The sequence below is a fragment of the Heterodontus francisci genome, chromosome 9 (genome assembly GCF_036365525.1).
Source record: "Heterodontus francisci isolate sHetFra1 chromosome 9, sHetFra1.hap1, whole genome shotgun sequence".
Lineage (NCBI taxonomy): Eukaryota > Metazoa > Chordata > Chondrichthyes > Heterodontiformes > Heterodontidae > Heterodontus > Heterodontus francisci.
Genome location: NC_090379.1, coordinates 129925869 through 129947589, shown reverse-complemented (window position 1 = coordinate 129947589; position 21721 = coordinate 129925869).

Below are 21721 nucleotides of genomic sequence, written 5' to 3'. Positions count from 1 at the left end.
TGGCACTCTCTGACACTCTCTGAAGATCTCTGAAACTCTCTGAAAATCTCTGACACTCTGAAACTCCGTGACACCCTTTGAAACACTCTGACACTCTCTGACACTCACCGACACACTCAGAAACTGTCAGAAACTCTCAGGCACTCTCTGACACTCTCAGAAAGTCTTTGAATCTCTCTGACACTATCTGAACCTCTCTGACACTCTCTGGCACTCTCTGACACTCTCTGAATTTCTTTGACAATCTCTGACACTCTCAGACACTGTCTGACTCAGTCTGAAACTCTCCGAAGCTCTCTGACACTCTGTCACACTCCCTGACACACTCTGAAGCTCTCTGAAACTCTCTGACACACTCTGACACTCTCTGAAACTCTCTGAAACTCTCTGACTCTCTCTGACACTCTCTGAAACTCTCTGACACTCTCTGAAACTCTCTGAAACTCTCTGACACTCTCAGACACTCTCAGACACTCTCAGACACTCTCTGACACTCTCAGACACTCTCTGAGACTCTCTGACACTCTCTGACACTCTCTGACAATCTCTGTCTCTCTCTGACACTCTCTGATACACTCTGACACTCTCTGGCATTCTCTGAAACTCTTCGACACTCTCTGACACTTTTAGATACTATCTGACACTCTCTGAAACTCTCTGACACTCTCTGACACTCTCAGACACTCTCTGACACTCTCTGACACTTTCTGAAACTCTCTGACACTATCTGACACTCCCTGACACTCTCTGAATCTCTCTGAAACTCTCTGACGCTCTGTGACACTCTCTGAAACTTTCTGACACTCTGACACTCTCTGAAGATTTTTGAAACTCTCTGAAAATCTCTGACACTCTCTGACACTCTGTGACAATCTCTGAAACTCTCTGACACTCTCTGACACTCTCCGACACACTCAGAAACTGTCAGAAACTCTCAGGCACTCTCTGACACTCTCAGAAAGTCTCTGAAACTCTCTGACACTCTCTGAAACTCTCTGACTATCTCTGACACTCTCTGAAACTCTTTGACACTCTTTGACACTCTCAGACACTGTCTGACTCTCTCTGAAACTCTCTACTCTCTCTGACACTCTCGGACACTCTCTGAAGCTCTCTGATACTCTCTGACACTCTTTGACACGCTCTGAAACACTCTGAAAGTCTCTGACACTCTCCGACAAACTCTGAAACTCTCTGACACACGCTGACACTCTCTGACACTCGCTGACACTATCTGACACTTTCTGAAACTCTCAGACACTCTCTGACACACTCTGCAGCTCTGTGACACTCTCTGACACTCTCTGACACTCTCTGACACTCTCTGACACTCATTGAATCTCTGTGAAACTCTGTGACACTCTGTGACAATCTCTGAAACTGTCTGACACTCTCTGACACTCTCCGACACACTCAGAAACTTTCAGAAACTCTCAGGCACTCTCAGACACTCTCTGACTCTCTCTGAAACTCTCTAATCTCTCTGAAACTCTCTGACACTCTCTGAAGCTCTATGATGCTCTCTGACACTCTGTGACACTCTCTGGCACTCTTTGAAACTTTCGGACACTCTCAAACACACACTGATGATCTCTGAAACTCGCTGACACTCTCAGAAACTATCAGAAACTCTGTGAAACTCTCTGACACTCTCTGACACTCTTTGACACTCTCAGAAGCTCTCTGAAACTCTCTGAAACTCTCTGACACTCTATCACACTCTGTGACACTCTCTGACATTCTCTGACAATCTGTGACAAACTCAGAAACTCTCAGACACTCTCAGACACTCTCAGACACTCTCAGACACTCTCTGAAACTCTGTAACATTCTCTGAAACTCTCTGACACTCTCTGACACTCTCTGAAACTCTCTGACACTCTCTGACACTCTCTGATACTTTCTGAAAATCTCTGTCACTATCTGACACTTTCTGAATCTCTCGGACACTCTCTGACACTCTCTGACACTCCCTGACACTCTCTGATACTCTCTGTCACTCTCTGACACTCTCTGACACTCTCTGAATCTCTGTGACACTCTCTGACACACTCTGACACTCTCTGACACTCTCAGACACTCTCTGACACTCTCTGACACTCTCTGACACTGTCTGACACTCCCTGACACTCTCTGAATCTCTCTGAAGCTCTCTGACACTCTGTGACACTCTCTGAAACTTTCTGGCACTCTCTGACACTCTCTGAAGATCTCTGAAACTCTCTGAAAATCTCTGACACTCTCTGAAACTCCGTGACACTCTTTGAAACACTCTGACACTCTCTGACACTCACCGACACACTCAGAAACTGTCAGAAACTCTCAGGCACTCTCTGACACTCTCAGAAAGTCTTTGAATCTCTCTGACACTATCTGAACCTCTCTGACACTCTCTGGCACTCTCTGACACTCTCTGAATTTCTTTGACAATCTCTGACACTCTCAGACACTGTCTGACTCACTCTGAAACTCTCCGAAGCTCTCTGACACTCTGTCACACTCCCTGACACACTCTGAAGCTCTCTGAAACTCTCTGACACTCTCTGACACTCTCTGAAACTCTCTGAAACTCTCTGACACTCTCTGAAACTTTCTGACACCCTCTGAAACTCTCTGAAACTCTCTGACACTCTCTGACACTCTCAGACACACTCTGACACTCTCAGACACTCTCTGACACTCTCTGACACTTTCTGAAAATCTCTGACACTATCTGACACCTTCTGAAACTTTCTGACAATCTCTGACACTCTCTGACACTCTCTGGCACTCTCTGAAACTCTCTGAAACTCTCTGAAACTCTCTGACACTCTTTGACACTCTGTGACACTCTCCGAAACTCTCTGACATTCTCTGACACTCTCCAACAAACTCAGAAACTCTCAGAGACTCTCTGACTATATCTGACACTCGCTGACACTCTCTGACTCTCACTGAAAGTCTCTGGTACTCTCTGACACTCACTGACACTCTGTGACGCTCTCTGAAACTCTCTGACACTCTCTGACACTCTCTGACACTCTCTGAAATTCTCTGACACTCTCTGACACTCGCTGACAATCTCTGATTCTCGCTGACACTCTCTGATACTCCCTGACGCTCACTGACACTCTGTGACACTCTCTGAAACTTTCTGACACTCTCTGACACTCTCTGACACTCACTGAAACCCTTCGGCACTCTCTGACATTCTCAGATACTGTCTGACACTCTCTGAAACTCTCTGACACTCTCTGAAACTCTCTGACACTCTCTGAAATTCTCTGACACTCTCTGACACTCCCTGACACTCTCTGAATCTCTCTGAATCTCTCTGACACTCTCTGACACTCTCTGAAACTCTCTGAAACTCTCTGACACTCTCTGACACTCTCTGAAACTTTCTGACACTCTCTGAAACTCTCTGAAACTCTCTGAAACTCTCTGACAGTCTCAGAAACTTTCAGAAGCTCTCTGAAACTCACTGAAACACTCTGACACTGTCTCATACTGTCAGACACTTTCTGAAACTCTCTGACACTCTCTGAAACGCTCTGACACTCTCTGATACTCTCTGAAACTCTCTGACACTCTCTGAAATTCTCTGACACTCTCAGACACTCTCAGACACTCTCTGACACTCTCTGACAATCTCCGTCTCTCTCTGACACTCTCTGATACACTCTGACACTCTCTGATACACTCTGACACTCTCTGACATTCTCTGAAACTCTTCGACACTCTCTGATACTTTCAGATACGATCTGACACTCTCTGAAACTCTCTGAAACTCTCAGACACTCTCAGACACTCTCAGACACTCTCTGACACTCTCAGACACTCTCTGACACTCTCAGAAACTCTCTGAAACTCTATGACACTCTCTGACACTCTGTGACTCTCTCCGAAACTCTCTGACACTCTCTGACACTCTCCGACAAACTCAGAAACTCTCAGAGACTCTCTGACTATCTCTGACACTCGCTGACACTCTCTGACTCTCACTGAAAGCCTCTGATACTCTCTGACACTCATTGACACTCTGTGACGGTCTCTGAAACTCTCTGACACTCTCTGACACTCTCTGAAACTCTCTGACACTCTCTGACACTCGCTGACACTCTCTGATTCTCGCTGACACCCTCTGATACTCCCTGACACTCACTGACACTCTGTGACACTCTCTGAAACTCTCTGACACTCTCTGACACTCTCTGAAACTCTCTGACACTCTCTGACGCTCTGTGACACTCTCTGAAACTCTCTGACACTCTCTGACACTCTCTGACACTCACTGAAACTCTTAGGCACTCTCTGACATTCTCAGATACTGTCTGACACTCTCAGAAATTCTCTGACACTCTCTGACACTCCCTGACACTCTCTGAATCTCTCTGCAGCTCTCTGACACTCTGTGACACTCTCGGGCACTGTCTGACTCTCTCTGAAAATCTCCGAAACTCTCTGACACTCTCTGACACTCCTGACACTCTCTGAAGCTCTCTGAAACTCTCTGACACACTCTGACACTCTCTGAAACTCTCTGAAACTCTCTGACTCTCTCTGACACTCTCTGAAACTCTCTGACACTCTCTGAAGCTCTCTGAAACTCACTGACACTCTCTGAAACTCTCTGACACTCTCAGACACTCTCAGACACTCTCAGACACTCTCTGACACTCTCTGACACTCTCTGACAATCTCTGTCTCTCTCTGACAATCTCTGTCTCTCTCTGACACTCTCTGATACACTCTGACACTCTCTGACACTCTCTGGCACTCTCTGACACTCTCTGAATTTCTTTGACAATCTCTGACACTCTCAGACACTGTCTGAATCACTCTGAAACTCTCCGAAGCTCTCTGACACTCTGTCACACTCCCTGACACACTCTGAAGCTCTCTGAAACTCTCTGACACTCTCTGACACTCTCTGAAACTCTCTGAAACTCTCTGACACTCTCTGAAACCTTCTGACACCCTCTGAAACTCTCTGAAACTCTTTGACACTCTCTGACACTCTCAGACACACTCTGACACTCTCAGACACTCTCTGACACTCTCTGACACTTTCTGAAAATCTCTGACACTATCTGACACCTTCTGAAACTTTCTGACAATCTCTGACACTCTCTGACACTCTCAGAAACTCTCTGAAACTCTCTGAAACTCTCTGAAACTCTCTGACACTCTCTGACACTCTGTGACACTCTCCGAAACTCTCTGACATTCTCTGACACTCTCCGACAAACTCAGAAACTCTCAGAGACTCTCTGACTATCTCTGACACTCGCTGACACTCTCTGACTCTCACTGAAAGTCTCTGGTACTCTCTGACACTCACTGACACTCTGTGACGCTCTCTGAAACTCTCTGACACTCTCTGACACTCTCTGACACTCTCTGAAATTCTCTGAAATTCTCTGACACTCTCTGACACTCGCTGACAATCTCTGATTCTCGCTGACAGTCTCTGATACTCCCTGACGCTCACTGACACTCTGTGACACTCTCTGAAATTTTCTGACACTCTCTGACACTCTCTGACACTCACTGAAACCCTTCGGCACTCTCTGACATTCTCAGATACTGTCTGACACTCTCTGAAACTCTCTGACACTCTCTGAAATTCTCTGACACTCTCTGACACTCCCTGACACTCTCTGAATCTCTCTGAATCTCTCTGACACTCTCTGACACTCTCTGAAACTCTCTGATACACTCTGACACTCTCTGACATTCTCTGAAACTCTTCGACAATCTCTGACACTTTCAGATACGATCTGACACTCTCTGAAACTCTCTGAAACTCTCTGACACTCTCAGACACTCTCAGACACTCTCTGACACTCTCAGACACTCTCTGACACTCTCAGAAACTCTCTGAAACTCTATGACACTCTCTGACACTCTCTGACACTCTCTGAAATTCTCTGACACTCTCTGACACTCGCTGACAATCTCTGATTCTCGCTGACACTCTCTGATACTCCCTGACGCTCACTGACACCCTGTGACACTCTCTGAAACTTTCTGACACTCTCTGACACTCTCTGACACTCACTGAAACCCTTCGGCACTCTCTGACATTCTCAGATACTGTCTGACACTCTCTGAAACTCTCTGACACTCTCTGAAATTCTCTGACACTCTCTGACACTCCCTGACACTCTCTGAATCTCTCTGAATCTCTCTGACACTCTCTGACACTCTCTGAAACTCTCTGAAACTCTCTGACACTCTCTGACACTCTCTGACACTCTCTGAAACTTTCTGACACTCTCTGAAACTCTCTGAAACTCTCTGAAACTCTCTGACAGTCTCAGAAACTTTCAGAAGCTCTCTGAAACTCACTGAAACACGCTGACACTCTCTCATACTGTCAGACACTTTCTGAAACTCTCTGACACTCTCTGACACTCTCTGACACTCACTGAAACCCTTCGGCACTCTCTGACATTCTCAGATACTGTCTGACACTCTCTGAAACTCTCTGACACTCTCTGAAATTCTCTGACACTCTCTGACACTCCCTGACACTCTCTGAATCTCTCTGAATCTCTCTGACACTCTCTGACACTCTCTGAAACTCTCTGAAACTCTCTGACACTCTCTGACACTCTCTGACACTCTCTGAAACTTTCTGACACTCTCTGAAACTCTCTGAAACTCTCTGAAACTCTCTGACAGTCTCAGAAACTTTCAGAAGCTCTCTGAAACTCACTGAAACACGCTGACACTCTCTCATACTGTCAGACACTTTCTGAAACTCTCTGACACTCTCTGAAACTCTCTGACACTCTCTGATACTCTCTGAAACTCTCTGACACTCTCTGAAACTCTCTGACACTCTCAGACACTCTCAGACACTCTCTGACACTCTCTGACAATCTCTGTCTCTCTCTGACACTCTCTGATACACTCTGACACTCTCTGATACACTCTGACACTCTCTGACATTCTCTGAAACTCTTCGACACTCTCTGACACTTTCAGATACGATCTGACACTCTCTGAAACTCTCTGAAACTCTCTGACACTCTCAGACACTCTCAGACACTCTCTGACACTCTCAGACACTCTCTGACACTCTCAGAAACTCTCTGAAACTCTCTGACACTCTCTGACACTCTGTGACTCTCTCCGAAACTCTCTGACACTCTCTGACACTCTCCGACAAACTCAGAAACTCTCAGAGACTCTCTGACTATCTCTGACACTCGCTGACACTCTCTGACTCTCACTGAAAGCCTCTGATACTCTCTGACACACATTGACACTCTGTGACGGTCTCTGAAACTCTCTGACACTCTCTGACACTCTCTGAAACTCTCTGACACTCTCTGACACTCGCTGACACTCTCTGATTCTCGCTGACTACCCTCTGATACTCCCTGACACTCACTGACACTCTGTGACACTCTCTGAAACTCTCTGACACTCTCTGACACTCTCTGAAACTCTCTGACTCTCACTGACGCTCTGTGACACTCTCTGAAACTCTCTGACACTCTCTGACACTCTCTGACACTCACTGAAACTCTTAGGCACTCTCTGACATTCTCAGATACTGTCTGACACTCTCAGAAATTCTCTGACACTCTCTGACACTCCCTGACACTCTCTGAATCTCTCTGCAGCTCTCTGACACTCTGTGACACTCTCGGGCACTGTCTGACTCTCTCTGAAAATCTCCGAAACTCTCTGACACTCTCTGACACTCCTGACACTCTCTGAAGCTCTCTGAAACTCTCTGACACACTCTGACACTCTCTGAAACTCTCTGAAACTCTCTGAAACTCTCTGAAACTCTCTGACAGTCTCAGAAACTTTCAGAAGCTCTCTGAAACTCACTGAAACACTCTGACACTGTCTCATACTGTCAGACACTTTCTGAAACTCTCTGACACTCTCTGAAACTCTCTGACACTCTCTGATACTCTCTGAAACTCTCTGACACTCTCTGAAATTCTCTGACACTCTCAGACACTCTCAGACACTCTCTGACACTCTCTGACAATCTCCGTCTCTCTCTGACACTCTCTGATACACTCTGACACTCTCTGATACACTCTGACACTCTCTGACATTCTCTGAAACTCTTCGACACTCTCTGATACTTTCAGATACGATCTGACACTCTCTGAAACTCTCTGAAACTCTCAGACACTCTCAGACACTCTCAGACACTCTCTGACACTCTCAGACACTCTCTGACACTCTCAGAAACTCTCTGAAACTCTATGACACTCTCTGACACTCTGTGACTCTCTCCGAAACTCTCTGACACTCTCTGACACTCTCCGACAAACTCAGAAACTCTCAGAGACTCTCTGACTATCTCTGACACTCGCTGACACTCTCTGACTCTCACTGAAAGCCTCTGATACTCTCTGACACTCATTGACACTCTGTGACGGTCTCTGAAACTCTCTGACACTCTCTGACACTCTCTGAAACTCTCTGACACTCTCTGACACTCGCTGACACTCTCTGATTCTCGCTGACACCCTCTGATACTCCCTGACACTCACTGACACTCTGTGACACTCTCTGAAACTCTCTGACACTCTCTGACACTCTCTGAAACTCTCTGACTCTCACTGACGCTCTGTGACACTCTCTGAAACTCTCTGACACTCTCTGACACTGTCTGACACTCACTGAAACTCTTAGGCACTCTCTGACATTCTCAGATACTGTCTGACACTCTCAGAAATTCTCTGACACTCTCTGACACTCCCTGACACTCTCTGAATCTCTCTGCAGCTCTCTGACACTCTGTGACACTCTCGGGCACTGTCTGACTCTCTCTGAAAATCTCCGAAACTCTCTGACACTCTCTGACACTCCTGACACTCTCTGAAGCTCTCTGAAACTCTCTGACACACTCTGACACTCTCTGAAACTCTCTGAAACTCTCTGACTCTCTCTGACACTCTCTGAAACTCTCTGACACTCTCTGAAGCTCTCTGAAACTCACTGACACTCTCTGAAACTCTCTGACACTCTCAGACACTCTCAGACACTCTCAGACACTCTCTGACACTCTCTGACACTCTCTGACAATCTCTGTCTCTCTCTGACAATCTCTGTCTCTCTCTGACACTCTCTGATACACTCTGACACTCTCTGACACTCTCTGGCACTCTCTGACACTCTCTGAATTTCTTTGACAATCTCTGACACTCTCAGACACTGTCTGAATCACTCTGAAACTCTCCGAAGCTCTCTGACACTCTGTCACACTCCCTGACACACTCTGAAGCTCTCTGAAACTCTCTGACACTCTCTGACACTCTCTGAAACTCTCTGAAACTCTCTGACACTCTCTGAAACTTTCTGACACCCTCTGAAACTCTCTGAAACTCTTTGACACTCTCTGACACTCTCAGACACACTCTGACACTCTCAGACACTCTCTGACACTCTCTGACACTTTCTGAAAATCTCTGACACTATCTGACACCTTCTGAAACTTTCTGACAATCTCTGACACTCTCTGACACTCTCAGAAACTCTCTGAAACTCTCTGAAACTCTCTGAAACTCTCTGACACTCTCTGACACTCTGTGACACTCTCCGAAACTCTCTGACATTCTCTGACACTCTCCGACAAACTCAGAAACTCTCAGAGACTCTCTGACTATCTCTGACACTCGCTGACACTCTCTGACTCTCACTGAAAGTCTCTGGTACTCTCTGACACTCACTGACACTCTGTGACGCTCTCTGAAACTCTCTGACACTCTCTGACACTCTCTGACACTCTCTGAAATTCTCTGAAATTCTCTGACACTCTCTGACACTCGCTGACAATCTCTGATTCTCGCTGACAGTCTCTGATACTCCCTGACGCTCACTGACACTCTGTGACACTCTCTGAAATTTTCTGACACTCTCTGACACTCTCTGACACTCACTGAAACCCTTCGGCACTCTCTGACATTCTCAGATACTGTCTGACACTCTCTGAAACTCTCTGACACTCTCTGAAATTCTCTGACACTCTCTGACACTCCCTGACACTCTCTGAATCTCTCTGAATCTCTCTGACACTCTCTGACACTCTCTGAAACTCTCTGATACACTCTGACACTCTCTGACATTCTCTGAAACTCTTCGACAATCTCTGACACTTTCAGATACGATCTGACACTCTCTGAAACTCTCTGAAACTCTCTGACACTCTCAGACACTCTCAGACACTCTCTGACACTCTCAGACACTCTCTGACACTCTCAGAAACTCTCTGAAACTCTATGACACTCTCTGACACTCTCTGACACTCTCTGAAATTCTCTGACACTCTCTGACACTCGCTGACAATCTCTGATTCTCGCTGACACTCTCTGATACTCCCTGACGCTCACTGACACTCTGTGACACTCTCTGAAACTTTCTGACACTCTCTGACACTCTCTGACACTCACTGAAACCCTTCGGCACTCTCTGACATTCTCAGATACTGTCTGACACTCTCTGAAACTCTCTGACACTCTCTGAAATTCTCTGACACTCTCTGACACTCCCTGACACTCTCTGAATCTCTCTGAATCTCTCTGACACTCTCTGACACTCTCTGAAACTCTCTGAAACTCTCTGACACTCTCTGACACTCTCTGACACTCTCTGAAACTTTCTGACACTCTCTGAAACTCTCTGAAACTCTCTGAAACTCTCTGACAGTCTCAGAAACTTTCAGAAGCTCTCTGAAACTCACTGAAACACGCTGACACTCTCTCATACTGTCAGACACTTTCTGAAACTCTCTGACACTCTCTGAAACTCTCTGACACTCTCTGATACTCTCTGAAACTCTCTGACACTCTCTGAAACTCTCTGACACTCTCAGACACTCTCAGACACTCTCTGACACTCTCTGACAATCTCTGTCTCTCTCTGACACTCTCTGATACACTCTGACACTCTCTGATACACTCTGACACTCTCTGACATTCTCTGAAACTCTTCGACACTCTCTGACACTTTCAGATACGATCTGACACTCTCTGAAACTCTCTGAAACTCTCTGACACTCTCAGACACTCTCAGACACTCTCTGACACTCTCAGACACTCTCTGACACTCTCAGAAACTCTCTGAAACTCTATGACACTCTCTGACACTCTGTGACTCTCTCCGAAACTCTCTGACACTCTCTGACACTCTCCGACAAACTCAGAAACTCTCAGAGACTCTCTGACTATCTCTGACACTCGCTGACACTCTCTGACTCTCACTGAAAGCCTCTGATACTCTCTGACACTCATTGACACTCTGTGACGGTCTCTGAAACTCTCTGACACTCTCTGACACTCTCTGAAACTCTCTGACACTCTCTGACACTCGCTGACACTCTCTGATTCTCGCTGACACCCTCTGATACTCCCTGACACTCACTGACACTCTGTGACACTCTCTGAAACTCTCTGACACTCTCTGACACTCTCTGAAACTCTCTGACTCTCACTGACGCTCTGTGACACTCTCTGAAACTCTCTGACACTCTCTGACACTCTCTGACACTCACTGAAACTCTTAGGCATTCTCTGACATTCTCAGATACTGTCTGACACTCTCAGAAATTCTCTGACACTCTCTGACACTCCCTGACACTCTCTGAATCTCTCTGCAGCTCTCTGACACTCTGTGACACTCTCGGGCACTGTCTGACTCTCTCTGAAAATCTCCGAAACTCTCTGACACTCTCTGACACTCCTGACACTCTCTGAAGCTCTCTGAAACTCTCTGACACACTCTGACACTCTCTGAAACTCTCTGAAACTCTCTGACTCTCTCTGACACTCTCTGAAACTCTCTGACACTCTCTGAAGCTCTCTGAAACTCACTGACACTCTCTGAAACTCTCTGACACTCTCAGACACTCTCAGACACTCTCAGACACTCTCTGACACTCTCTGACACTCTCTGACAATCTCTGTCTCTCTCTGACAATCTCTGTCTCTCTCTGACACTCTCTGATACACTCTGACACTCTCTGACACTCTCTGGCACTCTCTGACACTCTCTGAATTTCTTTGACAATCTCTGACACTCTCAGACACTGTCTGAATCACTCTGAAACTCTCCGAAGCTCTCTGACACTCTGTCACACTCCCTGACACACTCTGAAGCTCTCTGAAACTCTCTGACACTCTCTGACACTCTCTGAAACTCTCTGAAACTCTCTGACACTCTCTGAAACTTTCTGACACCCTCTGAAACTCTCTGAAACTCTTTGACACTCTCTGACACTCTCAGACACACTCTGACACTCTCAGACACTCTCTGACACTCTCTGACACTTTCTGAAAATCTCTGACACTATCTGACACCTTCTGAAACTTTCTGACAATCTCTGACACTCTCTGACACTCTCAGAAACTCTCTGAAACTCTCTGAAACTCTCTGAAACTCTCTGACACTCTCTGACACTCTGTGACACTCTCCGAAACTCTCTGACATTCTCTGACACTCTCCGACAAACTCAGAAACTCTCAGAGACTCTCTGACTATCTCTGACACTCGCTGACACTCTCTGACTCTCACTGAAAGTCTCTGGTACTCTCTGACACTCACTGACACTCTGTGACGCTCTCTGAAACTCTCTGACACTCTCTGACACTCTCTGACACTCTCTGAAATTCTCTGAAATTCTCTGACACTCTCTGACACTCGCTGACAATCTCTGATTCTCGCTGACACTCTCTGATACTCCCTGACGCTCACTGACACTCTGTGACACTCTCTGAAATTTTCTGACACTCTCTGACACTCTCTGACACTCACTGAAACCCTTCGGCACTCTCTGACATTCTCAGATACTGTCTGACACTCTCTGAAACTCTCTGACACTCTCTGAAATTCTCTGACACTCTCTGACACTCCCTGACACTCTCTGAATCTCTCTGAATCTCTCTGACACTCTCTGACACTCTCTGAAACTCTCTGATACACTCTGACACTCTCTGACATTCTCTGAAACTCTTCGACAATCTCTGACACTTTCAGATACGATCTGACACTCTCTGAAACTCTCTGAAACTCTCTGACACTCTCAGACACTCTCAGACACTCTCTGACACTCTCAGACACTCTCTGACACTCTCAGAAACTCTCTGAAACTCTATGACACTCTCTGACACTCTCTGACACTCTCTGAAATTCTCTGACACTCTCTGACACTCGCTGACAATCTCTGATTCTCGCTGACACTCTCTGATACTCCCTGACGCTCACTGACACTCTGTGACACTCTCTGAAACTTTCTGACACTCTCTGACACTCTCTGACACTCACTGAAACCCTTCGGCACTCTCTGACATTCTCAGATACTGTCTGACACTCTCTGAAACTCTCTGACACTCTCTGACATTCTCTGAAACTCTTCGACAATCTCTGACACTTTCAGATACGATCTGACACTCTCTGAAACTCTCTGAAACTCTCTGACACTCTCAGACACTCTCTGACACTCTCAGACACTCTCTGACACTCTCAGAAACTCTCTGAAACTCTATGACACTCTCTGACACTCTCTGACACTCTCTGAAATTCTCTGACACTCTCTGACACTCGCTGACAATCTCTGATTCTCGCTGACACTCTCTGATACTCCCTGACGCTCACTGACACTCTGTGACACTCTCTGAAACTTTCTGACACTCTCTGACACTCTCTGACACTCACTGAAACCCTTCGGCACTCTCTGACATTCTCAGATACTGTCTGACACTCTCTGAAACTCTCTGACACTCTCTGAAATTCTCTGACACTCTCTGACACTCCCTGACACTCTCTGAATCTCTCTGAATCTCTCTGACACTCTCTGACACTCTCTGAAACTCTCTGAAACTCTCTGACACTCTCTGACACTCTCTGACACTCTCTGAAACTTTCTGACACTCTCTGAAACTCTCTGAAACTCTCTGAAACTCTCTGACAGTCTCAGAAACTTTCAGAAGCTCTCTGAAACTCACTGAAACACGCTGACACTCTCTCATACTGTCAGACACTTTCTGAAACTCTCTGACACTCTCTGAAACTCTCTGACACTCTCTGATACTCTCTGAAACTCTCTGACACTCTCTGAAACTCTCTGACACTCTCAGACACTCTCAGACACTCTCTGACACTCTCTGACAATCTCTGTCTCTCTCTGACACTCTCTGATACACTCTGACACTCTCTGATACACTCTGACACTCTCTGACATTCTCTGAAACTCTTCGACACTCTCTGACACTTTCAGATACGATCTGACACTCTCTGAAACTCTCTGAAACTCTCTGACACTCTCAGACACTCTCAGACACTCTCTGACACTCTCAGACACTCTCTGACACTCTCAGAAACTCTCTGAAACTCTCTGACACTCTCTGACACTCTGTGACTCTCTCCGAAACTCTCTGACACTCTCTGACACTCTCCGACAAACTCAGAAACTCTCAGAGACTCTCTGACTATCTCTGACACTCGCTGACACTCTCTGACTCTCACTGAAAGCCTCTGATACTCTCTGACACACATTGACACTCTGTGACGGTCTCTGAAACTCTCTGACACTCTCTGACACTCTCTGAAACTCTCTGACACTCTCTGACACTCGCTGACACTCTCTGATTCTCGCTGACTACCCTCTGATACTCCCTGACACTCACTGACACTCTGTGACACTCTCTGAAACTCTCTGACACTCTCTGACACTCTCTGAAACTCTCTGACTCTCACTGACGCTCTGTGACACTCTCTGAAACTCTCTGACACTCTCTGACACTCTCTGACACTCATTGAAACTCTTAGGCACTCTCTGACATTCTCAGATACTGTCTGACACTCTCAGAAATTCTCTGACACTCTCTGACACTCCCTGACACTCTCTGAATCTCTCTGCAGCTCTCTGACACTCTGTGACACTCTCGGGCACTGTCTGACTCTCTCTGAAAATCTCCGAAACTCTCTGACACTCTCTGACACTCCTGACACTCTCTGAAGCTCTCTGAAACTCTCTGACACACTCTGACACTCTCTGAAACTCTCTGAAACTCTCTGACTCTCTCTGACACTCTCTGAAACTCTCTGACACTCTCTGAAATTCTCTGACACTCTCTGACACTCCCTGACACTCTCTGAATCTCTCTGAATCTCTCTGACACTCTCTGACACTCTCTGAAACTCTCTGATACACTCTGACACTCTCTGACATTCTCTGAAACTCTTCGACAATCTCTGACACTTTCAGATACGATCTGACACTCTCTGAAACTCTCTGAAACTCTCTGACACTCTCAGACACTCTCAGACACTCTCTGACACTCTCAGACACTCTCTGACACTCTCAGACACTCTCTGACACTCTCAGAAACTCTCTGAAACTCTATGACACTCTCTGACACTCTCTGACACTCTCTGAAATTCTCTGACACTCTCTGACACTCGCTGACAATCTCTGATTCTCGCTGACACTCTCTGATACTCCCTGACGCTCACTGACACTCTGTGACACTCTCTGAAACTTTCTGACACTCTCTGACACTCTCTGACACTCACTGAAACCCTTCGGCACTCTCTGACATTCTCAGATACTGTCTGACACTCTCTGAAACTCTCTGACACTCTCTGAAATTCTCTGACACTCTCTGACACTCCCTGACACTCTCTGAATCTCTCTGAATCTCTCTGACACTCTCTGACACTCTCTGAAACTCTCTGAAACTCTCTGACACTCTCTGACACTCTCTGACACTCTCTGACACTCTCTGAAACTTTCTGACACTCTCTGAAACTCTCTGAAACTCTCTGAAACTCTCTGACAGTCTCAGAAACTTTCAGAAGCTCTCTGAAACTCACTGAAACACGCTGACACTCTCTCATACTGTCAGACACTTTCTGAAACTCTCTGACACTCTCTGAAACTCTCTGACACTCTCTGATACTCTCTGAAACTCTCTGACACTCTCTGAAACTCTCTGACACTCTCAGACACTCTCAGACACTCTCTGACACTCTCTGACAATCTCTGTCTCTCTCTGACACTCTCTGATACACTCTGACACTCTCTGATACACTCTGACACTCTCTGACATTCTCTGAAACTCTTCGACACTCTCTGACACTTTCAGATACGATCTGACACTCTCTGAAACTCTCTGAAACTCTCTGACACTCTCAGACACTCTCAGACACTCTCTGACACTCTCAGACACTCTCTGACACTCTCAGAAACTCTCTGAAACTCTCTGACACTCTCTGACACTCTGTGACTCTCTCCGAAACTCTCTGACACTCTCTGACACTCTCCGACAAACTCAGAAACTCTCAGAGACTCTCTGACTATCTCTGACACTCGCTGACACTCTCTGACTCTCACTGAAAGCCTCTGATACTCTCTGACACACTTTGACACTCTGTGACGGTCTCTGAAACTCTCTGACACTCTCTGACACTCTCTGAAACTCTCTGACACTCTCTGACACTCGCTGACACTCTCTGATTCTCGCTGACTACCCTCTGATACTCCCTGACACTCACTGACACTCTGTGACACTCTCTGAAACTCTCTGACACTCTCTGACACTCTCTGAAACTCTCTGACTCTCACTGACGCTCTGTGACACTCTCTGAAACTCTCTGACACTCTCTGACACTCTCTGACACTCACTGAAACTCTTAGGCACTCTCTGACATTCTCAGATACTGTCTGACACTCTCAGAAATTCTCTGACACTCTCTGACACTCCCTGACACTCTCTGAATCTCTCTGCAGCTCTCTGACACTCTGTGACACTCTCGGGCACTGTCTGACTCTCTCTGAAAATCTCCGAAACTCTCTGACACTCTCTGACACTCCTGACACTCTCTGAAGCTCTCTGAAACTCTCTGACACACTCTGACACTCTCTGAAACTCTCTGAAACTCTCTGACTCTCTCTGACACTCTCTGAAACTCTCTGACACTCTCTGAAACTCTCTGAAACTCTCTGACACTCTCTGAAACTCTCTGACACTCTCAGACACTCTCAGACACTCTCAGACACTCTCTGGCACTCTCTGACACTCTCTGACACTCTCTGACAATCTCTGTCTCTCTCTGACAATCTCTGTCTCTCTCTGACACTCTCTGATACACTCTGACACTCTCTGACATTCTCTGAAACTCTTCGACACTCTCTGACACTTTTAGATACTATCTGACACTCTCTGAAACTCTCTGACACTCTCTGACACTCTCAGACACTCTCTGACACTCTCTGACACTTTCTGAAACTCTCTGACACTATCTGACACTCCCTGACACTCTCTGAATCTCTCTGAAACTCTCTGACGCTCTGTGACACTCTCTGAAACTTTCTGAAACTCTGACACTCTCTGAAGATTTTTGAAACTCTCTGAAAATCTCTGACACTCTCTGACACTCTGTGACAATCTCTGAAACTCTCTGACACTCTCTGACACTCTCCGACACACTCAGAAACTGTCAGAAACTCTCAGACACTCTCTGACACTCTCAGAAAGTCTCTGAAACTCTCTGACACTCTCTGAAACTCTCTGACTATCTCTGACACTCTCTGAAACTCTTTGACACTCTTTGACACTCTCAGACACTGTCTGACTCTCTCTGAAACTCTCTACCCTCTCTGACACTCTCGGACACTCTCTGAAGCTCTCTGATACTCTCTGACACTCTTTGACACGCTCTGAAACACTCTGAAAGTCTCTGACACTCTCTGGCACTCTCTGAAACTTTCTGACACTCTCTGAAACACACTGAAGCTCCCTGAAACTCTCTGAAACTCTCTGACACTCTCTGAAACTCTCTGACACTCTCCGACAAACTCAGAAACTCTCAGAAACTCTCAGAAACTCTCAGAAACTCTCTGACACTCTCTGACACTCGCTGACACTATCTGACACTTTCTGAAACTCTCAGACACTCTCTGACACACTCTGCAGCTCTGTGACACTCTCTGACACTCTCTGACACTCTCTGACACTCATTGAATCTCTGTGAAACTCTGTGACACTCTGTGACACTCTGTGACAATCTCTGAAACTGTCTGACACTCTCTGACACTCGCCGACACACTCAGAAACTTTCAGAAACTCTCAGGCACTCTCAGACACTCTCTGACTCTCTCTGAAACTCTCTAATCTCTCTGAAACTCTCTGACACTCTCTGAAGCTCTATGATGCTCTCGGACACTCTGTGACACTCTCTGGCACTCTCTGAAACTTTCGGACACTCTCAAACACACACTGATGATCTCTGAAACTCTCTGACACTCTCAGAAACTATCAGAAACTCTGTGAAACTCTCTGACACTCTCTGACACTCTTTGACACTCTCAGAAGCTCTCTGAAACTCTCTGAAACTCTCTGACACTCTATCACACTCTGTGACACTCTCTGACATTCTCTGACAATCTGTGACAAACTCAGAAACTCTCAGACACTCTCAGACACTCTCAGACACTCTCAGACACTCTCAGACACTCTCTGAAACTCTGTAACATTCTCTGAAACTCTCTGACACTCTGTGACACTCTCTGAAACTCTCTGACACTCTCTGACACTCTCTGATACTTTCTGAAAATCTCTGTCACTATCTGACACTTTCTGAATCTCTCGGACACTCTCTGACACTCTCTGACACTCCCTGACACTCTCTGATACTCTCTGTCACTCTCTGACACTCTCTGAATCTCTGTGACACTCTCTGACACACTCTGACACTCTCTGACACTCTCAGACACTCTCTGACACTCTCTGACACTTTCTGACACTGTCTGACACTTTCTGACACTGTCTGACACTCCCTGACACTCTCTGAATCTCTCTGAAGCTCTCTGACACTCTGTGACACTCTCTGAAACTTTCTGGCACTCTCTGACACTCTCTGAAGATCTCTGAAACTCTCTGAAAATCTCTGACGCTCTCCGAAACTCCGTGACACTCTTTGAAACACTCTGACACTCTCTGACACTCACCGACACACTCAGAAACTGTCAGAAACTCTCAGGCACTCTCTGAAACTCTCAGAAAGTCTTTGAATCTCTCTGACACTATCTGAACCTCTCTGACACTCTCTGGCACTCTCTGACACTCTCTGAATTTCTTTGACAATCTCTGACACTCTCAGACACTGTCTGACTCACTCTGAAACTCTCCGAAGCTCTCTGACACCCTGTCACACTCCCTGACACACTCTGAAGCTCTCTGAAACTCTCTGACACTCTCTGACACTCTCTGAAACTCTCTGAAACTCTCTGACACTCTCTGAAACTTTCTGACACTCTCTGAAACTCTCTGAAACTCTCTGAAACTCTCTGACACTCTCTGACACTCTCAGACACACTCTGACACACTCTGACACTCTCAGACACTCTCTGACACTCTCTGACACTTTCTGAAAATCTCTGACACTATCTGACACCTTCTGAAACTTTCTGACAATCTCTGACACTCTCTGACACTCTCAGAAACTCTCTGAAACTCTCTGAAACTCTCTGAAACTCTCTGACACTCTCTGACACTCTGTGACACTCTCCGAAACTCTCTGACATTCTCTGACACTCTCCGACAAACTCAGAAACTCTCAGAGACTCTCTGACTATCTCTGACACTCGCTGACACTCTCTGACTCTCACTGAAAGTCTCTGGTACTCTCTGACACTCACTGACACTCTGTGACGCTCTCTGAAACTCTCTGACACTCTCTGACACTCTCTGACACTCTCTGAAATTCTCTGACACTCTCTGACACTCGCTGACACTCTCTGATTCTCGCTGACACTCTCTGATACTCCCTGACGCTCACTGACACTCTGTGACACTCTCTGAAACTTTCTGACACTCTCTGACACTCACTGAAACTCTTCGGCACTCTCTGACATTCTCAGATACTGTCTGACACTCTCTGAAACTCTCTGACACTCTCTGAAATTCTCTGACACTATCTGACACTCCCTGACACTCTCTGAATCTCTCTGAATCTCTCTGACACTCTATGACACTCTCTGAAACTCTCTGAAACTCTCTGACACTCTCTGACACTCTCTGAAACTTTCTGACACTCTCTGAAACTCTCAGAAACTCTCTAAAACTCTCTGACAGTCTCAGAAACTTTCAGAAGCTCTCTGAAACTCACTGACACACTCTGACACTCTCTCATACTGTCAGACACATTCTGAAACTCTCTGACACTCTCTGAAACTCTCTGACACTCTCTGAAATTCTCTGACACTCTCTGACACTCTCTGACAATCTCTGACAATCTCTGTCTCTCTCTGACACTCTCTGATACACTCTGACACTCTCTGACATTCTCTGAAACTCTTCGACACTCTCTGACACTTTCAGATACTATCTGACACTCTCTGAAACTCTCTGAAACTCTCTGACACTCTCAGACACTCTCAGACACTCTCTGACACTCTCAGACACTCTCAGACACTCTCTGACACTCTCTGACACTTTCTGACACCTTCTGAAACTTTCTGACAATCTCTGACACTCTCTGACACTCTCAGAAACTCTCTGAAACTCTATGACACTCTCTGACACTCTGTGACTCTCTCCGAAACTCTCTGACACTCTCTGACACTCTCCGACAAACTCAGAAACTCTCAGAGACTCTCTGACTATCTCTGACACTCGCTGACACTCTCTGACTCTCACTGAAAGCCTCTGATACTCTCTGACACTCATTGACACTCTGTGATGCTCTCTGAAACTCTCTGACACTCTCTGACACTCTTTGAAACTCTCTGACACTCTCTGACACTCGCTGACACTCTCTGATTCTCGCTGACACCCTCTGATACTCCCTGACACTCACTGACACTCTGTGACACTCTCTGAAACTCTCTGACACTCTCAGAAAGTCTCTGAAACTCTCTGACACTCTCTGACTATCTCTGACACTCTCTGAAACTCTTTGACACTCTTTGACACTCTCAGACACTGTCTGACTCTCTCTGAAACTCTCTACTCTCTCTGACACTCTCGGACACTCTCTGAAGCTCTCTGATACTCTCTGACTCTCTTTGACACGCTCTGAAACACTCTGAAAGTCTCTGACACTCTCTGGCACACTCTGAAACTTTCTGACACTCTCTGAAACACACTGAAGCTCCCTGAAACTCTCTGAAACTCTCTGACACTCTCTGACACTCTCAGAAACTATCAGAAACTCTCTGAAAAACTCTGACACTCTCTGACACTCTCTGACACTCTCTGACACTCTGTGACACTCTCTGACACTCTCCGACAAACTCAGAAACTCTCAGAAACTCTTTGACACTCTCTTCAACTCGCTGACACTATCTGACACTTTCTGAAACTCTCAGACACTCTCTGACACACTCTGCAGCTCTGTGACACTCTCTGACACTCTCTGACACTCTCTGACACTCTCTGACACTCTCTAAATCTCTCTGAAGCTCTGTGACACTCTGTGACACTCTGTGACAATCTCTGAAACTGTCTGACACGCTCTGACACTCTCCGACACACTCAGAAACTGTCAGAAACTCTCAGGCACTCTCTGACACTCTCAGAAAGTCTCTGAAACTCTCTGAAACTCTCTGACACTCTCTGACACTCTCTGAAACTCTCTAATCTCTCTGACAATCTCTGACACTCTCTGAAGCTATCTGATGCTCTCTGACACTCTGTGACACTCTCTGAAACTCTTTGAAAGTCTCTGACACTCTCTGGAACTCTCTGAAACTTTCTGACAC